Below are 22,936 nucleotides of genomic sequence, written 5' to 3'. Positions count from 1 at the left end.
AACAAAATTGAAATACCAGCTTTATAAAAAAAAAAAAAAAGAGATCCATTTTAAAAAATGCTTCGTTTGCCTATTTACATAATTACGAAAAATAGCAAGATTTGCGATCCGCCAAAAATTCGATGAACAAAAACTCATTATCGAACCTTTTACATTTCCGTATTTTCTCAGCTTTTATTTAGCGTTAGATACGCTTGGTTGAAAAAATTTCTGAACTGATGCAGCAGCTGATCGAGCGGATCGCGAGAGTCAGTCGAGACGCTACGTGGCCTAGCAACGCGACATTTTATTTCTATTTGACGGTATTTTTTTCGACACGACGACGACACGACGACTAATATTTGCGCAGCCGGGAGTGAACCGCGTCACTCGACCTTCCCCGACCACATGTGGATGGCCGTGTGCAACTCCTTCTCCTCCACCTCCACCTCCACCTCCACCTCCTCATCCTCCTCCTTCTACTCCTCCTCCTCCTTCCTCACCTCATTGCTGCAAACTCTAGCTGCTTCGGTATTCCGACTATATAGACATTTTAAAATTCGGTAAAACCAACCGGCTCATTTATGCAGCGAACCACAAGAGATGGAGCTTTTTAGAATTTAGAGCTTCAGAGCTTGAGACTGTAGTAGCAAAGTTTAGGGTAGGGGTAAAAAACCAGAAATTTCGATTCACGGAAGAACCAGAATATCCAATTTTCATACATCTGCGTGCGAAAATTTTTAATTTTAAAGCATTTCTCCATTGAGTGCCGTCTCTTGATTTCTCCTTTTTCACGCCTACATACATACATACATACCAACCTAGACATAATTTTTTTTCCTTCGAACAACCGAGCCAATCGATCATCACTCGAGGCTAGAGGAACGTCTATAAAGTGGGCAAGTGAATATTGGTACACACAGATTAGCGATTCGGTAATATTCTATGGTCCTATACCGGCTAGGCACTGTAATACAATATTGTACAATGTTGTTGGATCAGACCAAACATTGTTCGGCACAAGCCTCGATCCATCCATCCATCCATCCATCCACCCATCACTGAACACTACGGGCCGGTTTTCTACGCGTCCGTTTGCATCGCAGGTATTACGTGCCCTGTGTACACTGGTTATACGCTGCACCTAAGCACACGCTCATCAACCACAATATTTTCTTATCAGGTATCGCCCATAACTTGATACGATCCCGCGAAATTAACTGTGGCCAACTATGGGTAAGTATATGAATGTTACAGGCCCCGTACTTCAGGCTCTCGCCGAATATGTATGGGTCTACATGCGCACACTCACTGTGTCCGATCATCGAACAACTGGACAAATTTCTTTTTTACCCACCCTTAATTGCCACCCCTCCACCACCCCGTTACAACAACGCCTCTTCGCGTCGTGATTTCATTGAACACCGTATCGCTTCTCCCTTGATCAAACCGTGGTAAAAATCTACTTGTCGTCCGGCTCTATTAAGGCAATGGAACAGTCGTACCTTTACCGACCGAGCAAATGAACGGAAATGCTTCGAATTTCGACGATGAAATTATTTTTATTCCTAGTTTTCGTTTGGTGATTTCAGTATCGCATGAAAACGGTTTCACGATGGCTCATTGTACTCCTCGTTATTTACGGAATTGCGAAAAGTATTTCAGCTGTGCAATTTTTAACTCCTGATATTCCAAAAATGTGTAAATAGTAAGATTTTTCAAAAGAACCACAGGTTTTTTTTTCATTTTTGACCATTTCCGGGATATGAGTAGGTTTTCTGAATTCCACTACGAAAAAAAAAAAATAAATAGCAACTGACTAGTTTGGATTACTGATTGAATTTTTTTTTTTTTTTTTTTTTTACTATGGAAAGAAATTACCGAGGGTGGCGGATACTGGAAAATTACTTTGATTCTCGGAGGTGAATTTTGAGCGATACAAGACCGGAGAGTCGAACCACAGAATTGAACACCGAAAGCTAGGGATGTCAGAAAGCTCGTCGATAACGATGATGCAAATTTACGACGCGATTAAACCTGCTAATTATTGGATTTATCGACGATTGTTATATACTAATGGGATTACGGCAAACCCGCCGCACCTGCGCAATTGTTCCCGTCAAACATACAAAATCCAGCCGAAATCTAAACAGCAGCTTCTTCTCTGATCCTCGAACAGAAATCAAATCATGCACGATTTCCCTTCGAGTCAGAGATTTCTAGTTTTTTTTTTTTTTTTTATTACCCGGAACGGAATGGAGTTTCAAAGTTTAAAAAAAAATTCATACCTTTTCCCATGATTATTGTCAACGCGTTAGTCAATTTTTTTATAGTTTCATGGTAGTTCAGGATACCGAAAATATTGTAAAAATAGTAAAAACTTGGCATAAAATATCTACGATAATATCTCCTTCGACTTTATATACAGGTACTGTAAAAAAAAAACGGTCGTACATATTTCGTTTAGTTTGGAACACATAAGGGTTTGTCCAAATTTCAATTAAATTTGTTCAAATTTTAGGCGAGCTGGTGAAAATTGACACGAATCTTACTTCGAATGAAGAAATTTTTGCTAAAATTCAACGAAGAAAATTTCCGGTTTTCCACCATAACGTATGAGATTTTGCACGAAAATTACTCAATATTATTAACAGTGTACAAGAAATGCTTGAATATTCATCATGACCGGTAAAAATAATGGAACAAATTCCCTGACTTTCCATTTTTCAAATAACAATTTTTTCCCTGAATGATATCCGAACTATTTAGTGCAAATTCGAGTTAAACAGTAAATATTGTTCATAGAATTTTGTTTCGTCACCAGGAATGATTCATCCTTATTCTTTTTCCAAACCGCAAAAAAATGCCCTGACTTATCCCCCACGACATTAAAAACTATAAACCCTGCACAATGTTTATTTTCCGAATATCTAAATCCCCTGAAAAAAGCATTAACCCGAGAAAAATGTCGAAGTAAAAATAAAAACATTAACAGGCGTAAAATCAGCGGGATGAAAACAATAAATATAATTAAACCGTCAGCAACTTTGCCAACGATATTAAAACGCAACGGAGGGCCCCGATCATTGTCCCCGATCAACTCGACGAGTTTATTAGATAAATCTTATCTGACCGTATCGCGTGGTGAAAATCATGGTGGTGGTGGTGGTGGACAGGGTACGTATATTAGGTAATTGAATGATACCCTTTGAATGGAGCAGGTGGCAAGCGAGTTTTATACGTCGAGGGTACACAACGAGGGGGCGCGTGCCACCCTCCCCCCCCCCCCCTTACCTCTTCTTCAAACTACCCCCCTGCCCGCGGTGGTGGTTAGCCACGGGGAATAGGGACGACAGAAATCCCCCCCCCATCGCAGACTCAAGGGGTATTCGAGCAAGGAAAAAGGGGGGGGGGGGGCACAGCTGGGCGCCGTGTAAACGCCGACGGCACCGCGTCTCGACGCCGACGTCGGACACTCGAAAACCCCAGGAATTAGATGCGAGCCCGACGGGGGGTCGAAAGCTACCATTTTCAAAATAAATTCATCAATTCGAATCGTTTGTGAGGTCAAGTCTGCGGCAGCGAGAAGCGATATTTTATACAAACGAGCCTCCTGATTTATTCGCCTGACGATGAGAGGAAAACAGGTTATGCCCTGAATTTAAGCCTTTGATTATTTGTTTTTGGTAGGGCGGAGCGATTGTTCGATTAATCGAGTTTTTCGATCAGGCGGTTTTTCAATTGATCGAAATATCGATTTTGATTCGTGTATCGATTGACCTGCGGAATTATTATACTAGGCAATTTTGATCGATCGATTAGTCGGAAGAACGATTAATCGACAAAAAAAAATCAACCGAAGCTGCATTCCGATTAATCGATTAATCGAAAAAAGCTGGAGTAAAGGGTGTCGAAAAATCGCGTGAAACCGAATTGGATCTATGCTTGAAAAAATTTAATCCATGGTATGTATAAATTGACAGAGAAGCAAAAAAATTAATAAACCATGCGTTTTTCCACCGAAAAATAATTGTGGGAGATGCGACTGATTTAAATTTTTTACATTCTGTACAAAATCCTGAATTTCTTTGCATTCTCAGGTAAACTAAAAAGTTGAACTTCGTAACCGAGAGTGTTTAAACAAAGGGATCGAATTAATTTCAATCGGTCTTGGGACGAGTCGATTGGAGAACAAGCGGTTAGACAAACATAGGTATAATTCTATCGTAGTAAGGGAGGATTGAAATGGTCTAAATCTGAGACGGAGTCGTAGCCGGGTAGCCGAAACGCGTTACATAAACAGGGTATACGATATCAATCGCTGCAAGCTCTCGAGCCTCGAACAAGGGGAACAAAAGAGAAGCCGCGTGTCTCGAACGACGCCCGGCGTCGGCTAATGTCCGAGTAACAAAGAGACTCGCGATGTTTTACAAACTGCACGTTTCTCCGCGTGGCGCTACGACGGGGATTTTTTAGAGCTGCGCTCATTTCGCCGCACACGTGTCTTCGCCGCCCTGTCAAAACACCCGCGACGTTGAAAAAAATAAGGGAGGGAGGGGATGAAATCGGTTTCGAGACATACGTCCAGCGCATGGGAAATTCTTTATTAATCGGAAGAGCCCGAGAGGATTCATAGTCGGGAGATATTTGCCCCCGGGGAATTCGCGATGCGGTTTCGGAACCGCTGGACCAAGTGAGAAAGAGAGAGAGAGAGAGTGAGAGGGGGGGTGGGAGGGAGAGAGGGAGGGACAGGGTCCTCTTAAACTCGCGTGAACGATTTTCGAGCTTACTCAAAGAGGGAGATAAAATCGTGTGTGATACTTGAGACAGAAAATGCAACCCTCGATTTTCGGGCCACTTCTGGCGCGATTAACTCTCGCTTGTTGGGTGTAATTGATTTTTAAACAGGCCCCATCAACGCGCCGAACCGACCGGACTCGAGTGTTGTGGGAAATTTGACTCGACGCGGTTGCTTGTTTTCCATCCCGAGAAAAAACCACGCTTAGATAGTTTTTTAATCGTATTCGTTGGGGTGAACAATTTTTTTTTTTCTTCTTGTTTTTTTCCAAACGCGCTAAAGAATTTCGATAGATTAATACATGATATAGAATATCTCGATCAAATATGAGCTATTAATATTGATATTTAAAAGCGCCTGTTTTGTATTGACAATTTCCATTTAGATATGACAAATCGTAAAAAAAAATTTGGAAAAATTTGAATTTTTTTCCCCCTAAACGGTTTAACTTGTTAACTATTTAAATGCAGATTCTTACAGGAAATTTCACGCTCTGTAAAAAAATACTACGATAGATATTCTAGTTCAGATGTAATACGTAAATTGTGATGCGCGTTTGAGAAAGAAAATTATTTTTCTTGTTCAGAACACCCTGATAGGTATTCATCCAGTTTCATAGGCACCTAGATAAATTATGATAAAATCGAGAAAAGTGGCAATCAGTGTGATTTTTACGATGAAAAATTGTACCAGTATACCGTAATATCAAAAACTGTGTAAAAATTGATTGAAAAATGCATAACGAATATCAGTAGGCACTTACTTGGCGATATGATTTATAATAACATAAAAACATTTCTCTTGTAGGTGTGGTAATTTGAATTGGGAAATCGTTTACATACATCACGTAGCTAGGGATCGAGATCGGTATCGAAAAAGTACAACGATTAATTTTTCACGGTCATTACGGTGATATTCATTTGGGGTTAATCGGGGTTAGCACCCCGTGTTGAAAAGATCATTTTGATACGATTTGTATAGATAATAAATGCTTCTGCGTGTTTACGGTGGTATTACGACTACTTTCACCTCTGCAATATGGGTGGACGAAATGTCCCGGCACCATATGTCGAACCTAGCCACGCAAATATCGCAGTATTATTACACAGACACACGGATACGTATTCAGAAATCCGTTACGCTTCATCGATTCGCCATTTTGTACGTACAAAGGGATTTTGTTTAATTTTCCGTCGTTGTTTTTGGTTCCACTTTTGAAATTTGATTATTTAATCCCTCGAGCTTTATTGCTGCTGTAAGACTGACGTGTATCGAGTATAATGAAAAATTCGCAACCTGAGAATAATTTTTGCTTTTACTCAAGTATTAATAAACGATCAACTACATCTGTGATTCGAATTTTTGTGTCCAGTTTTACACCCGCAATTTTTTACCCATCAAGTACCACCTGTATCTCTTTATTCGCGTGCAATATCGAAAAGTCTAAATGCCGAATTGCAGAGTTGAGCACGCGATGCGGGTGTAAATCTCAGGCTAGATTTCGGCGCCTGTTAATGGCCGTAACCCCTTGGCCTTCGGCTGGGCCGCAGGCCCCACGGATGACCATATGCCGTTGCTCGGCAGGGTTGTATCATAATCTGGCATGACTTACGAGCCAGCGAAGGAACCGCGCAATATCGTGTACCTGTTACCCGGTCGCGATATTAGACTCGCACGAAGGTTGCGTGCTCGTATCAATCCCGCCGTTTGTACCCATAGACAGGTCACAGCCTAGCCCTGCACCAGCTGACCATATGCCTAACAAAGTGCGCCAATTAAAGCTCAGAGCGCTTTCATACATCGTTTAATTATTCAACGATTTTCAGTCTCGCGCTCCGTTTGCACGCGCAAACTACCAGCGGGTCTCGTTAAGCGGACACTTACGTCACTTGCGACTTGTTTCAGAGCGTGTATACAAGGCTCTCTGGACAAGCTAGGCGGTGCTTCTCGTATCGATGGGTCTTTCAATGCTCATGTTGTAGCTGAAGTCGAGACGAAGTCAATGACCTTTCGTTCTTCCGAATCGGATGAGCCGTTCCAGAGATATCGCGATTTGAAATTTCGACGGGGCACGAGCCGCACGAACAGCCGGCCGCTGACTGCTGTCCGCGTGGCTCCTGTCACGTCAAAACTTCAAATTACGATATCTCGAGAACCATTCAACAGAATTCGTTGAACGAGGAATCGTTGGATTCATCCGAAAGTCAGCAATAGTTTGGATGAGAAAACTCGTCATTCCGCGTGATGATTCTTGGGAAAACGAAACGGAATCGACTTTGTTTTCTGTATAACTGGACACCGAAAGAGATGCTGACGGTTGAATTAAGCGATCGGAAAATAATGTAGTCATTCTTCAGTTGCAGCGTGGGTTGATTCATCCTGATGCTTCATTAGTCACTCAGTCAAATAAGGTTAAATTAGACTCGCCTGAGTTCCTTTCCACGTTATCAAAAAGTAAATAAACCCGAAGAATTGGCTAAGACAGTCTATTCCTGGAATATTTGTCGATAATTACCTTTGCATTGTCATCGAACGGAATAAAACGATAGACGATACGAAAATCCAAGAAAAATTAGATAAATGTGTGTATCCAGTTGACCCGTGCGCGTTGATACGTTTAGTCACCTGATAGAACGTGGCTTTCGCGTTTTCGAACTCAGAACTGCGCTTGGGACGAGTCTGAAGGTCGGAGTTCAGAGTTCGTAGTTCACGACTCAGTCGTAGGTAGAGACGGCGCAAAGTATGTTTATCGCCAAAGCCAATATGCATGCGCTTTTACAATCAGTGTAACATTCTATCTCTATCGCCGTATTTTCGTCCCGACTGCGGTAAAAGTTTATCTCGCGTTATTTGTAAAGCTCACGCATTAGCTGCTTCACGGCGTACTTTGCACGTTCGATTTTCCACTTAAAGTTTCTCAGTTCCAGTATTTTCCACTCAATTGTTACACTGTATTACTGTACTCTAACCGTAACGCCTCGAGACGCTGATTCAGATGAACTTTGAACTCTTACTACCGGCATCTACGTAGTTAGTTATCAATCCATGCAGCTCCATGACGTGACATATCGTACGTGAATCCCAACTGGTCTGAATTGAAAATCAAAACTAAGAGAGTACAAAGTTGATCTGGTACCTAGTTTTGGTAATTTTTTAACACATTTGACCATTCTGAGCCTTTCTTCACCTGTGATTATAATTTTCAACTCTTCATCGACTGTTTTGAGGTATTTGTAGAGATTTTTCGTTCACCTTAGAAATCGTTCTCAAATTTACCATCGATAGCTTTAGATCACTTTCAGACATAATCATTCCTATATAAGATGAAAAATAATATTAGGTACAATTGATACCCTATTTACGACGGTTCGTTACACAGAACTTTTGATATTTTTGTTCCTTTTTTTTTTTAGAAACGGATATTTCCAGCAGAGGCGTGTTTCCACCACGTCCATGGATTCGCATACACGGGTATAAGTCTCTTACGTACCTATACTTACCTACCTAAGTAAGCGAAGGACGTGAAAGCGATCGATAATCGACCGGGTGTATGGCTAGATGGGTGGATGCAGGGTGGATATATAAGAACCGATATAAGGGCGAATAAGGTCGGTGAGGGGCAGCCGATGGGTAGTATGGATTGAGCAAACAGCCCGCTTATAGCGCAGAAGGGACCCTGAATTCCCTCGAGCTCCGAGCTCCGAGCTAGCAAACTACGATCGCCGATGCGAGCTACGCGCCATCGCGGATTCAGGCGTGGAAACCAACGGTGCTGATCATCTTTTTGTTCCTGCTTTAAATTCCGACTCTGACTTTTTATTGTTAGCCATTTTTTGTAATCGTCTGTCGGAGTTATTAGAAAAAGAAAACCCGACACTGAACGGATCTTGAAAATGAAAAAATTTTCGATCAGAACCGTAATCGCAAATTGGGAGCTTCGTACAGCGAGACGGAAAAAAAAAATTTCAACAATTTTTGACCGATTGACAAATTATGACGAATTTAAGCTGATTCCAATTGTCAGGTTCAAGGTTTCTATCAGTTTTGAACTTCGTCTGAAGGCTTTAGTGCTTTTAAAAGCCAGGTTATAAACGGTTGAAAATGTAGTTTGAAACATACTTCAAGTTATTTTGACTTCGATTTACTATTAAGAGAATAAAAGAGACACGTCCACTAAGGTTCAGAATCCAGAAATTTTCAAGATATTAAGTCGAATAGTAGTCAAATTAACAGCATAAATTATAAGGCTAGAAAATTCATCGAGATTTTGCGACAACTATGTAACATAGTTGGTATAACTATGCCAATAATATCAATTAAACATCGTAAAACTATCGATCAATTACTACGCAATCGACTACACGAATAGTCAAACAAACTATCTTTACGATATTTATAATTTCTACTGTATTTCGACGAATGGATTTTCGAAATAATTACCCTCAATACAGACAATTCTGATCCCAGATAGTTCGACCTTTGACGAAATTAATTCGCCCGGTGTCTTGAAATTTTTTTTTTTTTTTTTTACGACCTCCGGCTTTCGGGAGTAAGAAAAAGGGTTAACGAATTCTATACCTTCCCGAGACAAACTCAAGTCTGTGTCTTACGCACCGCGTTACGATGCGGGTACATTGCCTTCGCTTTGCGGCACGCCGGGGTTTGATGCGCATTGCGATCCGGCTCAATACCCGACCTCATCGGACACGGACGTTGGTCGTTCCTTGGTCGTTGCTATCTCCGCGTTGTTGAGGGGTCGTAAAAAATTCATTATCCACGTCCGGAATTGATCCCGGTCCCGTGTAATTAGCTATACTACATGTACATATATATATATGAAGAGGGAGGGAGAGAGAGAGAGAGAGTCAAGGTGCCGTCGACCCCCCACGTATTTTTACCTTCCCCCTTCTCCTCCGTCCTGGTCTCATCCCTCTCGAGTTTGATCTCTCTTGATCTCTCGCCTCCGTTGACCCGCCCTCGCTCTTCTCAACTTGCCGAAATGCTCGCTCCGAGTCCGACTGATCGTTATTTGGTGATTATACCGTTGCCTCACTCTTCATTTCGAAAAGTTTCTTTTTATTCAATTTAATTTCTGCTTTATAAACTCACCAAACATAATTTAACCTAACCTAGACAGTCAATCCGAAATTTGTTCAATAATTAATCACCGATGCAGAGGCTGAAGGAAGCTTTGGCAATTCGATTTCACGTTACGGAACGTTAGGAATAACGTTCTTCCTCCTCGGAATGATGAAATTAATTTTCTTTTTTTTTTTACGATTTTTAAACAACTCAATTTCACATTTTTTTTTCACACTTATACAAGTTTCAAAATTTCATCAATTCGAATTCACGAATTCCTCTTGAATTCTTTAGTCCGTTATAGTAGCTGAACAAAACTGAAGAGCATGAATCGAAGAATCAGTTAAACATATCAAACTTTAATATTTCTATGAACCTCGTTTTAATTTTTCATGCTGCAAAAATCAACAATTGAATTTGCATAGACGTGAAGATATCACAATTTTCAAAGCAATTGATGTTTCGATTTTTATGATAAGATTTTAAGTTTATCGTTGCTTTCTGCAAATTTATTTACTTAAAAATGATATTTCGAACTCTCAAGGAGCGAAATATGATGAAATATATTTTAAACAATAATAAAAATGTTTCTATCTAAAACAGATAGTATTTATGCTGCACGATTTAAGCCGCAGTTGTAATTTGGCGCTCGTTATCGATTTAAGGTGTGCGAATTTATGCATATATATATATATATATATACACGCAGTAACTTGGCTCAAGAAAGTTTCTCGTTTCTGCAGCAGTAGCAGCAGGAGAAGTCAGCAGGGGTAAGTTTTAATATTTTATGCCGTAGCGAGATCTCGCCCGTACGTCCCGTTCGTCGCGTTCACCCTCCTTAACCAAACATCCGCCCTCCAGCCTTCCGTGCATGTGGGATACTCGGATACTCCGCACCTCCACCTCCACTTCCACCTTCTAGGCTTCAACGTGTAAGGGGGTGTCGCGCGAATCGAGGCCACCCGGTTTAACACGTAATGAATCGCTGGCGATAAGGCGCGGGGTTGCATGCAAACAAAGAAGCGTTTCGAAAGACGGGACAAACAAAAAAAAAAAAAACATTAAAAAAGAAAAACACGGAAGAGACGTACGACGGATTAAAAATTCAGGATACGAAAGATTTCAAATCAAACGGATTTTCGAGTTGATCCTGATTCGATTGAGAAAGGGGGATTTTTTTCGCCAGTATAAAGACACTGTTCGGAACTATTCGAAACTATTTGAATTTTCAATCCAATCACTCAACCTGTTGAAGATAATTCGATTTTGCAATTCAACTATTTCAAACAATACGAAATTACAATTCAAGTATTTCAAATTATCGGAACTTGCAATTCAACTATTTCAAACTATCCAAACTTAGAATTAAACTATTTCAGACTATCCGAGCTTACAATTAAAGTATTTCAAATTATCGGAACTTACAAATCAACTATTTCAAACTGTCCGAATTTACAATTCAACTATTTCAAACTATCTGAGTTTACAGTTCAACTATTTAAATTTATCAATACAATAGAAAGTATCATTGCAACTATACGACGAATTGGAATCTAGTCAAATTTGCAATTCAATTATTTCAAACAACTAATACTTCTAATTTACCCACTCGATCTGATTACAATATTCAATTCAATTATTTAAACCAGTACAAACCGTCAGAGTTTACAATTACAACTGTTCATTACTATTAAAATTTTCAGCACAACTATTTAAATGTGTAGTTTAACATTGAATAACTGTTTTCAAAATGTGAAACAATTCTGTTGGAAAAACATGTACGAAAGAAAAGGAATTAAATAGTAGGAAAAAGCGAAGAAAAGAAGGTCTTGAAAAGTACAATATAGCAGGGCGTGTTACAATCCAAACCGTTAGGTTGCGACAACGGAATGTAGTGGAAGGCTGGAGGCGTAGGAATAAGGTGTGCGTACCTTAGGTACGAGATTGAATAATAAAAATTAAAAAAGTGAACTTCCTGGTCTTGTAAGAAAAAAAATGAGCGGCCCCTCTTTGAAGACTCGAGGAGTGTTTGGTTATCCGAATGGTTTACTGACAGCCCGAGAGACGCGTAGATAAGAAAAATGGATAACTATTCTCGGATATGTACAGTATGTAACATTGAGTATACTTACTATAATATGTTTTACCAAGAAACAGGCACGAGAGTTACGCGTATAAACAAATAATACATACTTCGGTATAAATAATCACAGTCACGAATCAGAATAACAACGACGACGATGATAATTGATGAAAATAAATAAATTATAATGCGAGAACTTTCTCTCTCTCTCTCTCTCTCTCTCCCTATCTCTATTTTTCTTCTTCTCTTCTTTCCTCTCGAACGCCGCGAGGATATTGAATTAGCAAAATTGCGATATTGGCCGCGAGGGGTTGAACTTCTAAATCGTTATTCGAGGTGGTGTTTTAATTAGCCAATTGATTAATTAACTGATTGCTCACCTAATTGCCATCGATATCCGGAACAAACGGAGGAATAATTTCCTCATCGAAACGAAACAAACTGAAGAGTAATGAGATAAAAAAAAAAAAAAAAAATTAAATGAGACGAAAATCAGCAGCAAACGAGTCGCTCTTATTTCATTAGGGAAACTTGACTTAGCTAAAGGTATACGCGAGGGTGTCTACACACACACACACACACACACACACCCATATATATGTATATATATGCATTGCATATACACGGGAAGAATCGTTCTGCGACTTCGTAATTAATTGTATCAACCCGCGTACAGCGCCAAAGTACGAAACTGAACGAAACGGAAGCTCAACGATGTGGAAATGATTCGACTAACGAGGAAGATTCTTAAATTAACGCCGCCCAACACTATTTCATTGTTCTTATCGCCATTCGAGCCCTCTTCTTATACTTCTTCTTCTTCTTCTTCACGCGATTTCGTATATACCTACCGAGAAACCGTTAAAAATCATAGATATATATATATATATAATTTTCATTTAATCCGCAATTATTTGCCGATCATTTGGCGAACCCCTCGAATTATTCCACTTCGAAATAATTATGCACCCACGCGTTTTTATTATTATATAGTCTGCGTATAAAAGTATTATACATGACGAGAAACGCAATCGCCTTTTTCTTTTTTAGAATTTTTCGAATCGGCGTATTTGAAGTATGATTTAAAAACTTGAATAAAAAAAACCCCACTTTCTAATATCTGAAAAAATTCGGGAAAATATTATAAAATATAAAAAAAAAAATCTAAGCTGGTTAGAAGATGGAGATTTCATAACTTTAAAGAATAAATAAGACAAACGAGAAAAAAAAATACAATCCAGTAATAATCATTTTTTTTTAATTATTTTTTTAATTCAATCTTTCGAAATTATGAAATCTCAATTTTCTATAGGTGTCAAAAATTTTGCTACATTTTATAAGATTTTTCTGAATTTTTTCGGATTTTAGAAAGTCGGTTTTTCCAGTTTTCGCAGATCGAGAAATTGCCATTCCGATTTTCGTCCTGAACTTTCATCAGAAAAAATTATAAAGCCAATCTGAGACATCATAACATTCATAATTATATAAATTACACTACCCGATATTTTGTACACCTAAAAAAATTTCGATCAAATAGTTTTTATTTACTCTGTGACTTTCACTCAAATTTTTTTTCTCATATTCAATTAATTGACTATGTATACAGAAGCATCGAAGAAGGAGAAAAAAAATTCTCCGTAACTATTTACCCCATTTAGACGAATCGATCGACTAGCCATATTTGTTCAAAGCAAAGTTTACTTGAATAAAAACACTTCACCGAAATCACAGCACTTGGAATTCGACTTGATAAAAGTAACATCATTTACGAGCAACTTTAAAGTATCAATTTGGTCGCCAACTATTTTTTCTGTTTGCTCAATTACATATTTTGGACATTACATTCACTTTTTTTTTCTGCTTTCTCAAGATTCAAATTTATTCCTTTATATCTCAGGTTTTCTTTTACAGCTAAAAGAAAAACACAAAATCGTTGTTGAGAAGAGAGTTGAGGTACGCTAAGAAAAATATCATTTGTTATAATAACTAGAAAAATTAGTAAAACAGGTATCGTTAAAAAATACTGTTTGAATATTGTTGGAGTTACGAAAAACGAGGTACGCGTAAACATTTTGCGCTATCGTCGATTCTTTTTTGGTTATTGCAACGCAAAATCAGTTTCTGAGGTTTACTCTACTTTTTTAGTTAAACAAGGCTTTAACGTCAATTTATTATTGCGCGAGCGTTAAATTTTCGCAACGGTTGCAAGAAAATCTAGCAACAGCGATCGTAATGAGAAAGAATAGCAACGGATACTAGACTTTCCGGTAACAGCTGGAAAACTAATTTTCATATTCTACCTAGAACTATATTTTTCGATTTTGGTAAAAAATGAAAATAGTTAAGGACTGAGCGGTAACCGGAAATAAAAATTTTTCTCAGTGTACCGAAACATATGTGAACGTTATATATTATTACCTAGGTATAATATCCAACTAACCCGCAAGGTTCAAGAGGACTAATAACGGGGGGGCGGAGATGCGGTTCGTATCTTTGTGAGCCACCGACTCTCAAGTTAGTGAGATGAGTGATATTTCACCAGCGTTACTATACGTCTATTTGGATAGCAGGTTACTTAAGTCGTTCTAATAGATCTAACCAGATATTTCGGGCTACCTGTTCCCCACTTAGACTAATTTAACAACTTACACCTTCCACTTTTACCTCTGCTCTTTTCTTTTTCTCCATGTTTGTGCATTCGAGTGTGACGGTGTTCTGTATTCAAACTAGCGAATTTAGTAATAAAATGTTAACAACAAATCTTTCTCAGCTCTGAGCTATTATTATTAAACAATTGTATGATCACTGATACTTGTAAAAATATTGCAATATTTTACCTTGAATCGATGAAATAGGAATTTGAATTTTTGTGTTTCTTCCATTTCGTGATTACGAGTTTTTTATTTATTTATTTATTTGTTTATATTTTGAAGTTTCGTTTCCTCCTTCGATCAACAATTTTCCCGAAAAACTCACCGATATCGCAATGATTGATATTTATATTACGAATAACGTAAGATATCAGACATCGAATATATTATTCCTGTAAATTTTGCAGATAAATCGTGGAGCAAAGCGTGTTGCGATATATATACCTGTAGAGAGGCTGACTGTACAGGACGTGACGTAACGTAGCACATGACTGAATTAAATGCGAAAGAGTCTTGGCGATAATAAATGTGCACACCTATATATGCAGATAATTAAAGATACGGGTGAAGTATATTACATATAATACGTGCGGTAAAAATCTGTAAATATCTGAGCCACTGACAGAAATATAATGAGTGTATAGGCACAGGTACATATGTACGCAGGTTACACGGTACAGTAATTTATAATATATACGTATGTATATATAAATAAAACTTGGGAAATCTTATCTTAGCAAAAGTAAGATACGCAGTGTTAGATACATTATCAATTCCCACGTAGGAAAATTCTCAACATTTCTCAATGCCGGAATTTGCAACCATTGTTAAAAGTGTGTGTATATATATATATATCGTGTATAAAATTGTTAATAAAAAAAAAAATCATGCTAGAGAATGTATAATTTGTACGAATATTACGATTTTCATAATGTTTCAAATTACAAACGTTTCCAAAATCGATCCAATAATATTCTTATTGCATATAGTTGCTCGAAATCATATCGGAACAGAAGAAAACGAATAAAAATTTGTCTTTTTGATCAAACAACGTAGCCGAAAGTTTGAGGTGAAAGAAAAGATCGCGTTGGATAATTTTTAAGTAATGTAAAATTAAGCAGAAAATTCAACGAAACACACGGGTTGAAATTTTTCAACAAAATTATACCAACTTCGAGATTATTTTCATTGATCTCATGAACTGTCGAAATTATTCTATAATGGTATGAATAATTTTTTATCGAACCACGCACGTTTCATCATTTATACCTGACGTTCCGATGGAATATTAAAATTTTTTTTTTTTTTTTTCATCTATCCTTTCTTTTCCGTTTCAGTTTTCTTGCTCTCTTCACTTGCCGAATATAAACCACGCATTATGTTCGACCAATTTTATGTAGCCGTCAAAATTTTGCGAGGTACGTATGAGAATACATTAATTTTTCGTTTGTGATTGTTGCTAATCGAAGAAAAATATATTTACAGGACAGGTATTGTAATTTACAGCTCCTGACTGAATATTGTAACAAGTACATCGTCGCGTGTGTATGGATGTGCAATCGACACAACGACTTTTGTAGGCACGGGTCGAAATACGGTGAACATACAGAGAGTAACACTTGTGCAAACCGTACGAAAGGTATGCGAGGTAGGTGAAGCGTGAAAAATTGCCTTATTTAAAAAATATCATATATTAATGGCAAACTTTTGTAGACTCGAATTTCGTTTCATTTACAATTTCAGTATCAGTTTCGTTTCGCTTCGTTTTATTGCACGACTAAGAAACCAACAACCTTGTTTTAATTTCTTTAACATTTTCTAGGCACATTTCGTTTCATCTCAATTTAAAATTCTTCGTTAAAACTGTTCGGAAATATTTGTAACACGAGTGTGAACAAATTTACAGTAAATTTTTTTCTCGTAGGTACTTTTGCGTCGAAATAATGATGATAAAAAAAAAAAAGATACCCAATATTTTAACGAAACTTAAACCGCGATAATAACTGCTGTAATAATGAAAAGAAATGTTGAATGGAGTGAGTGGAAAAATCATGGTTTTATAAATTTTAAGCGAAAAAAGAATATTCCAACTTTTCTCGTTCTCAAAATGTCAAATAATCCGACCGAGTGATTTAAAAAAAAAAAATTTATTTATGAAGTCCCCACGCAAAGTCTGTAAAAAAATCTTCTATGAATTGTATCAATTGTAGATGAAAAAAAAAAAATGAGTGAAAAATAACAAAAATTGGAGAATCAATATTTATAATATTAACAATAATAATAACAAGCAGAAGAGGGAGCAAAAATAATGTATTAATTTTCTTGTCGTCATATTAATTCTCGCAACGCAACTACACAGATGATCAGCTTTTAGCTGCTCGTGACTCGTTAGTTAGCGTATAAGGCTTGTGAGGTGAGGAGAGGGAGCGATGAATTCACACCGCGTCGCTATCGTAGCAGCTCGGTTCTCTTCCAGCTATATACCGAAATATCCTACCCCATAAATACGTTGGCTTGATAAGGCGCGCGAGCTAGCGGCTCTCTACTGATAAGATAGATGTACTCATGCGACTCGACGAATACGCGTAATGTGTAAGGTATAAGGTGTAGGTTACAACACCAGCGCCGAGAATTTAGACGTGGTAATTTTTTTTTTTTTTCACACAAATTTTCCGACAGTTTTCCTTCATTTGCGCGATTAAAAATGTCGACAGGGTTGAAATGTTTTTCAATTTTTTTAATACAACAATTGTGATGTATTAGAAATTAATATCACGATTAGTTGTTCCTTTCCTTCTGGCGTTTCAGTTTTTTTTTTCTTGTCTGCACTCATCGCTGGTACAATTTTCGCAATTTTGAAACAGTTATAAAGAAATTTGAAACTAGTAGTTCTCGGTATTTATAAAGTTCGACAGAGTATTTGAATAGCGAAGGCTACTAGTTTCATAGTTATTTATACTATCTGATACTACTTAAAATTTTCTGGCACAGAAGATTAGAAATCAGTAGTTTTATAATATCTACAAAGTCAGACTAACTATTTTTATAGTAAGTACCAATATTTTTTTGTAGTTGTTACTGCTATTTCAAGCATAGAAGCTACTAATTCGGAATTTCAGGCACCGCGTGGGTAGAAAAAGTAATATTTAGAAAATTAGTAATTAGCAGTTTTCACTATCTACGAAACGAGCCTAACTATCTTCACAACAAACACCACTATTTTTACAGTTGTTTCTACTATTTTATTCATCGAAGCTAAATATCAGAATTTTCAGATGCTCTGGAATAATAGTCTTCACTATTTCCACAAAGTTCATCCGACTTTGAAACAACGGAAGCTACTAATTTCGAATTCCAAGTACCAAATAGCGAATGGGTTATACTTCGAAGGAATTTGGATGATCCTAATCCGTGCGTAATATCAACTAAACGGCACGCGTTCACAATTTAACCATACTTTACTGTTTGGTAGGGAATTATTCGCTAAACGTTTAGCCAATGTAACTAAACGACGACGCCCTGCAATGTGGTATTATGTAGGCATATATATACAGGCATAAATACGGTAGGAGGGAATGATTCAAGAACCAAATAACCAGAGTCAACGTTGCCGAGTTGACACCGCACATACCTCTACACATAATACACGTATGCACACACGCCTAAGTATATAAGTAAATGTACGACACACGTATGTACATAGTAGGTGTATACCTCGCATTGTATCAAGTACGCGGGTAAGTGAGTAAGTAAGTAAGTAAGTAAGTAAGTAACTAAGCGAGTGAGTATATGGTACACTATAAATAGGTGTATAATATAATACTTACGGATCTCTCTGTGATACGCGGGCAAATTTGCAGCGCATCTAATTCCTCCGACCCGTCTACAAATTATTCCTCGTTAATTGAAGTAGGAAAATACAGGCACGCAACTCTGAAAAAAAAAAAAGACAGCTGTCAATAAAAGTCAGGATAGTAATTCAACTAAACATTTGTGTTGAAAAATAAACACGACGAATATGCCGATCGTTTTGGGAGGAGAAGATTAATGCATTGTTTGGAAAAAGCTTCTGTGGAATATATCCTTCAGGCGAATTAGTTGCGTTAGTATTTTTATCAATTTTTTTTTTCTTCTACAACTAAGCGATTCAAACTGAAATCCAAAATCCATTCTTGAACTGTCGACTTTTTCTTTTTCCAGCAAAATATTTAGTACTTGTTTTGGTATTCGACTTGTTTTTTGAACAATTAGTTGTAACTAGTTGTTTAATTCGCTTCACTATTAATACAGTAACAGTCTTATTATAACAATCTTGGGTATAGAATAACCGCGCATTACTTTACAAAATTTAATAAGTCCGATGAAGCAACGGTTCAACTATTATTGAATTACAACTATAACCGATCATAAAGTAATTTTCTCCAAAAGTTTCTCGACATAAATATTTAAGAAAAACGTTTTCTCCAGTTTATATCTTACAGAATAGTTGAATCATACGAAGTTTTTTTTTTTCTTTTAATAAAACACCACCTGATTTGGTAAACTATGCTACACCACATGTCCAATAATTACTCAAACGAGCTTCTGTTCGACAAAGTTATTATAATCAGCTCATTTTCAATCGATGTACATAATTACCACGGAGAAGTTTGAGTTTATAGAGAGATAGAGTACACCGGGGCACAAGGCGGAGGCGGAAAAGAGGGGGAAGGAGAGAGAGAGCGAGAGAGAGAGAGAAAGAGAAATGATGCTGGCACTGACATTAGTTGAACATATTTGAGTTGCTTTGCTCTGTCGTGTCCAAATATTTATTTATTTACCTCGAAATACACATTTGTGTATTAACCATAAGCGTATAAAGTGTGCATACTTGGGGGGCAATACACATTCATGTGCGAATAGGTTTGCACGTAATATATTTCTCGCCGATTTGCACGCATGATGGCGAATTCATTCGTGCTGCACACTCCGTGAATTATCCTAATTAAACGTCGTGAAGGTGAATTATTTTTGAAAAATATCCTTAAATAACGAATTTTTCCATTCATTGAACGATACGTTTTTATACGCAAACAATTTGTTTCAACTGATTGAAAACCGGGTGTTGTTGAAATTTATCAAATTTACCAACGGAGGAATGAAAATCTACACAAGTGATCTTAAAATTACGCATGTCAGTCAAAAGTTTTCTGGGTTTAAGGTGGACAAATGTACACCACGTTGTTTGTTTTATTATAAACAATGTAAACGTAACGCAATTTTTTTTTTTTTTTTTTTTTTCAAGACAACGATGTCAAAAAACCAATTCACTGTTGTCTCAGTTCTTTTCAATAAATTGATCTGATTGTTTTATGGTTCGAAGAAAACCAATTTCGTTCAATTGATGAATAATAAAAAGTGTGCAGGTATATTATACGTATTGCAAAATGATATCGAGGAGCATACAAAGGCGAAAATAACAGAGAGAATAAGGCATAAAAATGTGGGTCACACCTGTGCTAAACGGGTTCTACACCTCATGCTTTATATTAGCAAATACCTTATAAAAGACAGGCAGTAAATTATTGTCGATTAAATATATCGTTTCGTTTGTTTTTGCGTCAACTCTATTGCGAAATATCCGAAAGTAGAGCGACTCCTTCGAAAAAAATAACCGCAATTAAAGTACCTGAAAAAATTACATATTTCAAAACCACGAAGCTTTTGTAGGTGAGCCTTGTTATTAAATTTAATTTCATCATCAGCGATCATCGAAGTATATTTTTATTCGTTAATCGCATTATAGAACGTAAAAATTTCATCCATCCGGAGTAAATCGTTAATAATAATTGCCTTACAAGCGATTATACCTATAGCGAATATTTATGCTAATTTCAACGAGTATACAACTAATTTGAAGTCAATGTTTATTCCCGCCAATATTTAGTTAAGCATATTAACTAATATTTGAACGATCGATTGAACCAATACTCGCACATATTGAATAAGTAACAGGTCACGAAACAATCACTGCACTATCGACACAATCACTATTATACATAACACAAGTGTTCTTTATCCATCAAGTTAGTCCGAACTACACAAGTTGCTTCATACATCAAAATTGTTCTTCCGTCATTCCAATTCATTCAGTGTTGTCTTGCTTGATATTTATTTATTTCAAATCAACCTCAAACTAATATCAACTAATTTCACCTGACCCAATGTTTAGTTGATTTCGAAACTCGATTTATTCATATCAATCCTGCGAATCGAAGTAAAAATTCGTCACTTCTCAATTATCTTCCTCAATCTTTTACATCTTGAAATCGACGTTGAAGAAAATAAAAAATTCCATTTTACTCCAATTTCCATAATTCATCAAAAAATCTGTAACGGTATAAATAATTAATTAAGTATAAAACGAGTTTTATACAATATCGTTCGCCATTATCTGCCTGGTAATTATTTGTTGTTTTTTGTTTCACGCGTATACACATATGTATATATATATGTACAAACAGCGATGAACAAATCTTTGCCAGTCAATTCGGAAGCCCGAGAGTTTGAGAAGTAAAGTTAGTATTATTATACCTATATTTAATATACGATAGGGTACATACAGTGCATGCTACTATACGTATAGACACGAGTCAGTTTTGTACACACACACAACGCGACATATCTACGTGCATACGGTAAGCCTGTGTGTGTGTGTGTGCGTATTATACATTACACATGTACATAGATTGCATATACAGGTAGGTATAGGTGTGTGCAAGGTGCGATGAAAAGCAGGTCTACATCTGGATGTTTGAGTTGGTAATATTTGGAGTAACACTCAACAGACGCTGCAAGGGTTTACTGAATTTTGTTGGCAATATTGTTGCCTCGACTCGACTCCTACCTGCCCTCTCATATTCACATAATACGGTTATAAATGAGCGAGTGAAGCGAGAAAAGAGAGAAAGAAAGAGAGAGAGAGAGAGGGAGGGAGAGGGAGAGGGAGAGTGATAGTGTCCGCGTTCGATGTTTGCGGACAAATAATTCAGGATCTTTTGTTGATAAGAGACCGAGAGACCAGATCGAGGGATAAATAATAGAAAAGAAGTATGAAGAGGGGGGGGGGGGGGAGAAAAAAAAAAGAAAAGAAACAGAGACGAGGGGTAAATATACAAACCGATCTTTGCGGTCTGCGACTGATATCGTTACACATACGTGTATACATGTATATGGTAAACCAGCCTTACAACCGCGTTTCTCGCTAAAAGAGATAAGTCGGGGTGAAGAAGAAAAAAAAAAAAAATTAAAAAAAGAAAAAAAAAAGAACCATATTATGTACATGATATAAAAATTTCATCGTGTTTCGCAATGAAGATAATTTCATTACTCGCACGATCGCTAAGGATATACGTACGAAGGATGCTCGAAACGAGAAACGAAAGAAAAAAAAAAAATTATTTTATTTAAATTTATTACATCAAATAATCGAATAAAATATTTTTCTGCAATTCTTCAGTGAAGAGAATGAAGTAAAAAAAAAAAAAAAAAAACAGCGTAACGTGCACTCGAGTGTTTGTTTATTCGTTGTTAGAATTAAGGTTAAGAAAAATTGAAAGACAATATTTAAAAAAACATTGAAAATAAAACAATATTAATATATTCTTCGAATGATTCAGAGTGGAAAAACAACGAGGAATAAGTAGACGGACAGATTCATGGAATATCTGAATAGTAGATACGACGATTCTGACTGATGTTTTACGGAAAATTACGGCAGCTAGGCTTGTATGCGATAAGAGACGATCGAGTGCAGAGGGAGAATAATGGCGACGAGAGAGGGAAGAGAGAAAGGAAACATGGAGGAACAGAGAGAAAATTAGTAACTTGACGAGTCAAAGACGAAAGAAAAAAGGGGCAAAAAAAAAAAAATATAAGAATCGTGAAAGGTAATCGAACTTGGGTCCTCGACCTCTTAAGATATGATCTTTGACGAGAATATGATCTATCTGTATACGCAATCGGTATAACAGCGGATTACAAAGATCCGAGACGATGCGTAACGTCTGATTGATTTAGAGATAAAATATCGTATACAGATAGTAGATTCATATACGGATATAATTAGTTGATAATAACTGATTTCAATTGTTTGCTACTGACCTACATTACATTGCGATGGTATCGATTAATAGGTTGATCTATTATAAGTACACATCTACTTGCGGTATATTGATTCTTACGACTGTACACAACCGGCTTATCGTATTATAGGTAAAATACAACTTAAGTGTATTTAAACCACTGTCTGAAGATAATGAGAAAATCTCTGCGGTACAGAAAAAAAAAAGAAAAAAAAAGAAA

At 37.0% G+C, this 22,936-nt stretch overlaps 1 long non-coding RNA gene across 2 annotated transcripts in view; it reads right to left on the bottom strand.

The window, feature by feature from the left end:
* Positions 1–22,936, bottom strand: part of LOC124308878 (uncharacterized) — a 54,767-nt gene that overhangs the window by 12,714 nt on the left and 19,117 nt on the right. The window contains exon 2 of one of the 2 annotated variants that reach the window (XR_006909130.1): positions 18,421–18,526. This is a non-coding gene — a long non-coding RNA (uncharacterized LOC124308878). Of the gene's footprint in view, positions 1–146; positions 358–18,420; positions 18,527–22,936 lie in introns of those variants that run through there. The other variant, XR_006909131.1, reaches the window with a different exon arrangement.

Source organism: Neodiprion virginianus, chromosome 7 (genome assembly GCF_021901495.1).
Source record: "Neodiprion virginianus isolate iyNeoVirg1 chromosome 7, iyNeoVirg1.1, whole genome shotgun sequence".
Lineage (NCBI taxonomy): Eukaryota > Metazoa > Arthropoda > Insecta > Hymenoptera > Diprionidae > Neodiprion > Neodiprion virginianus.
This window is presented reverse-complemented; position numbering and strand designations above follow the sequence as displayed.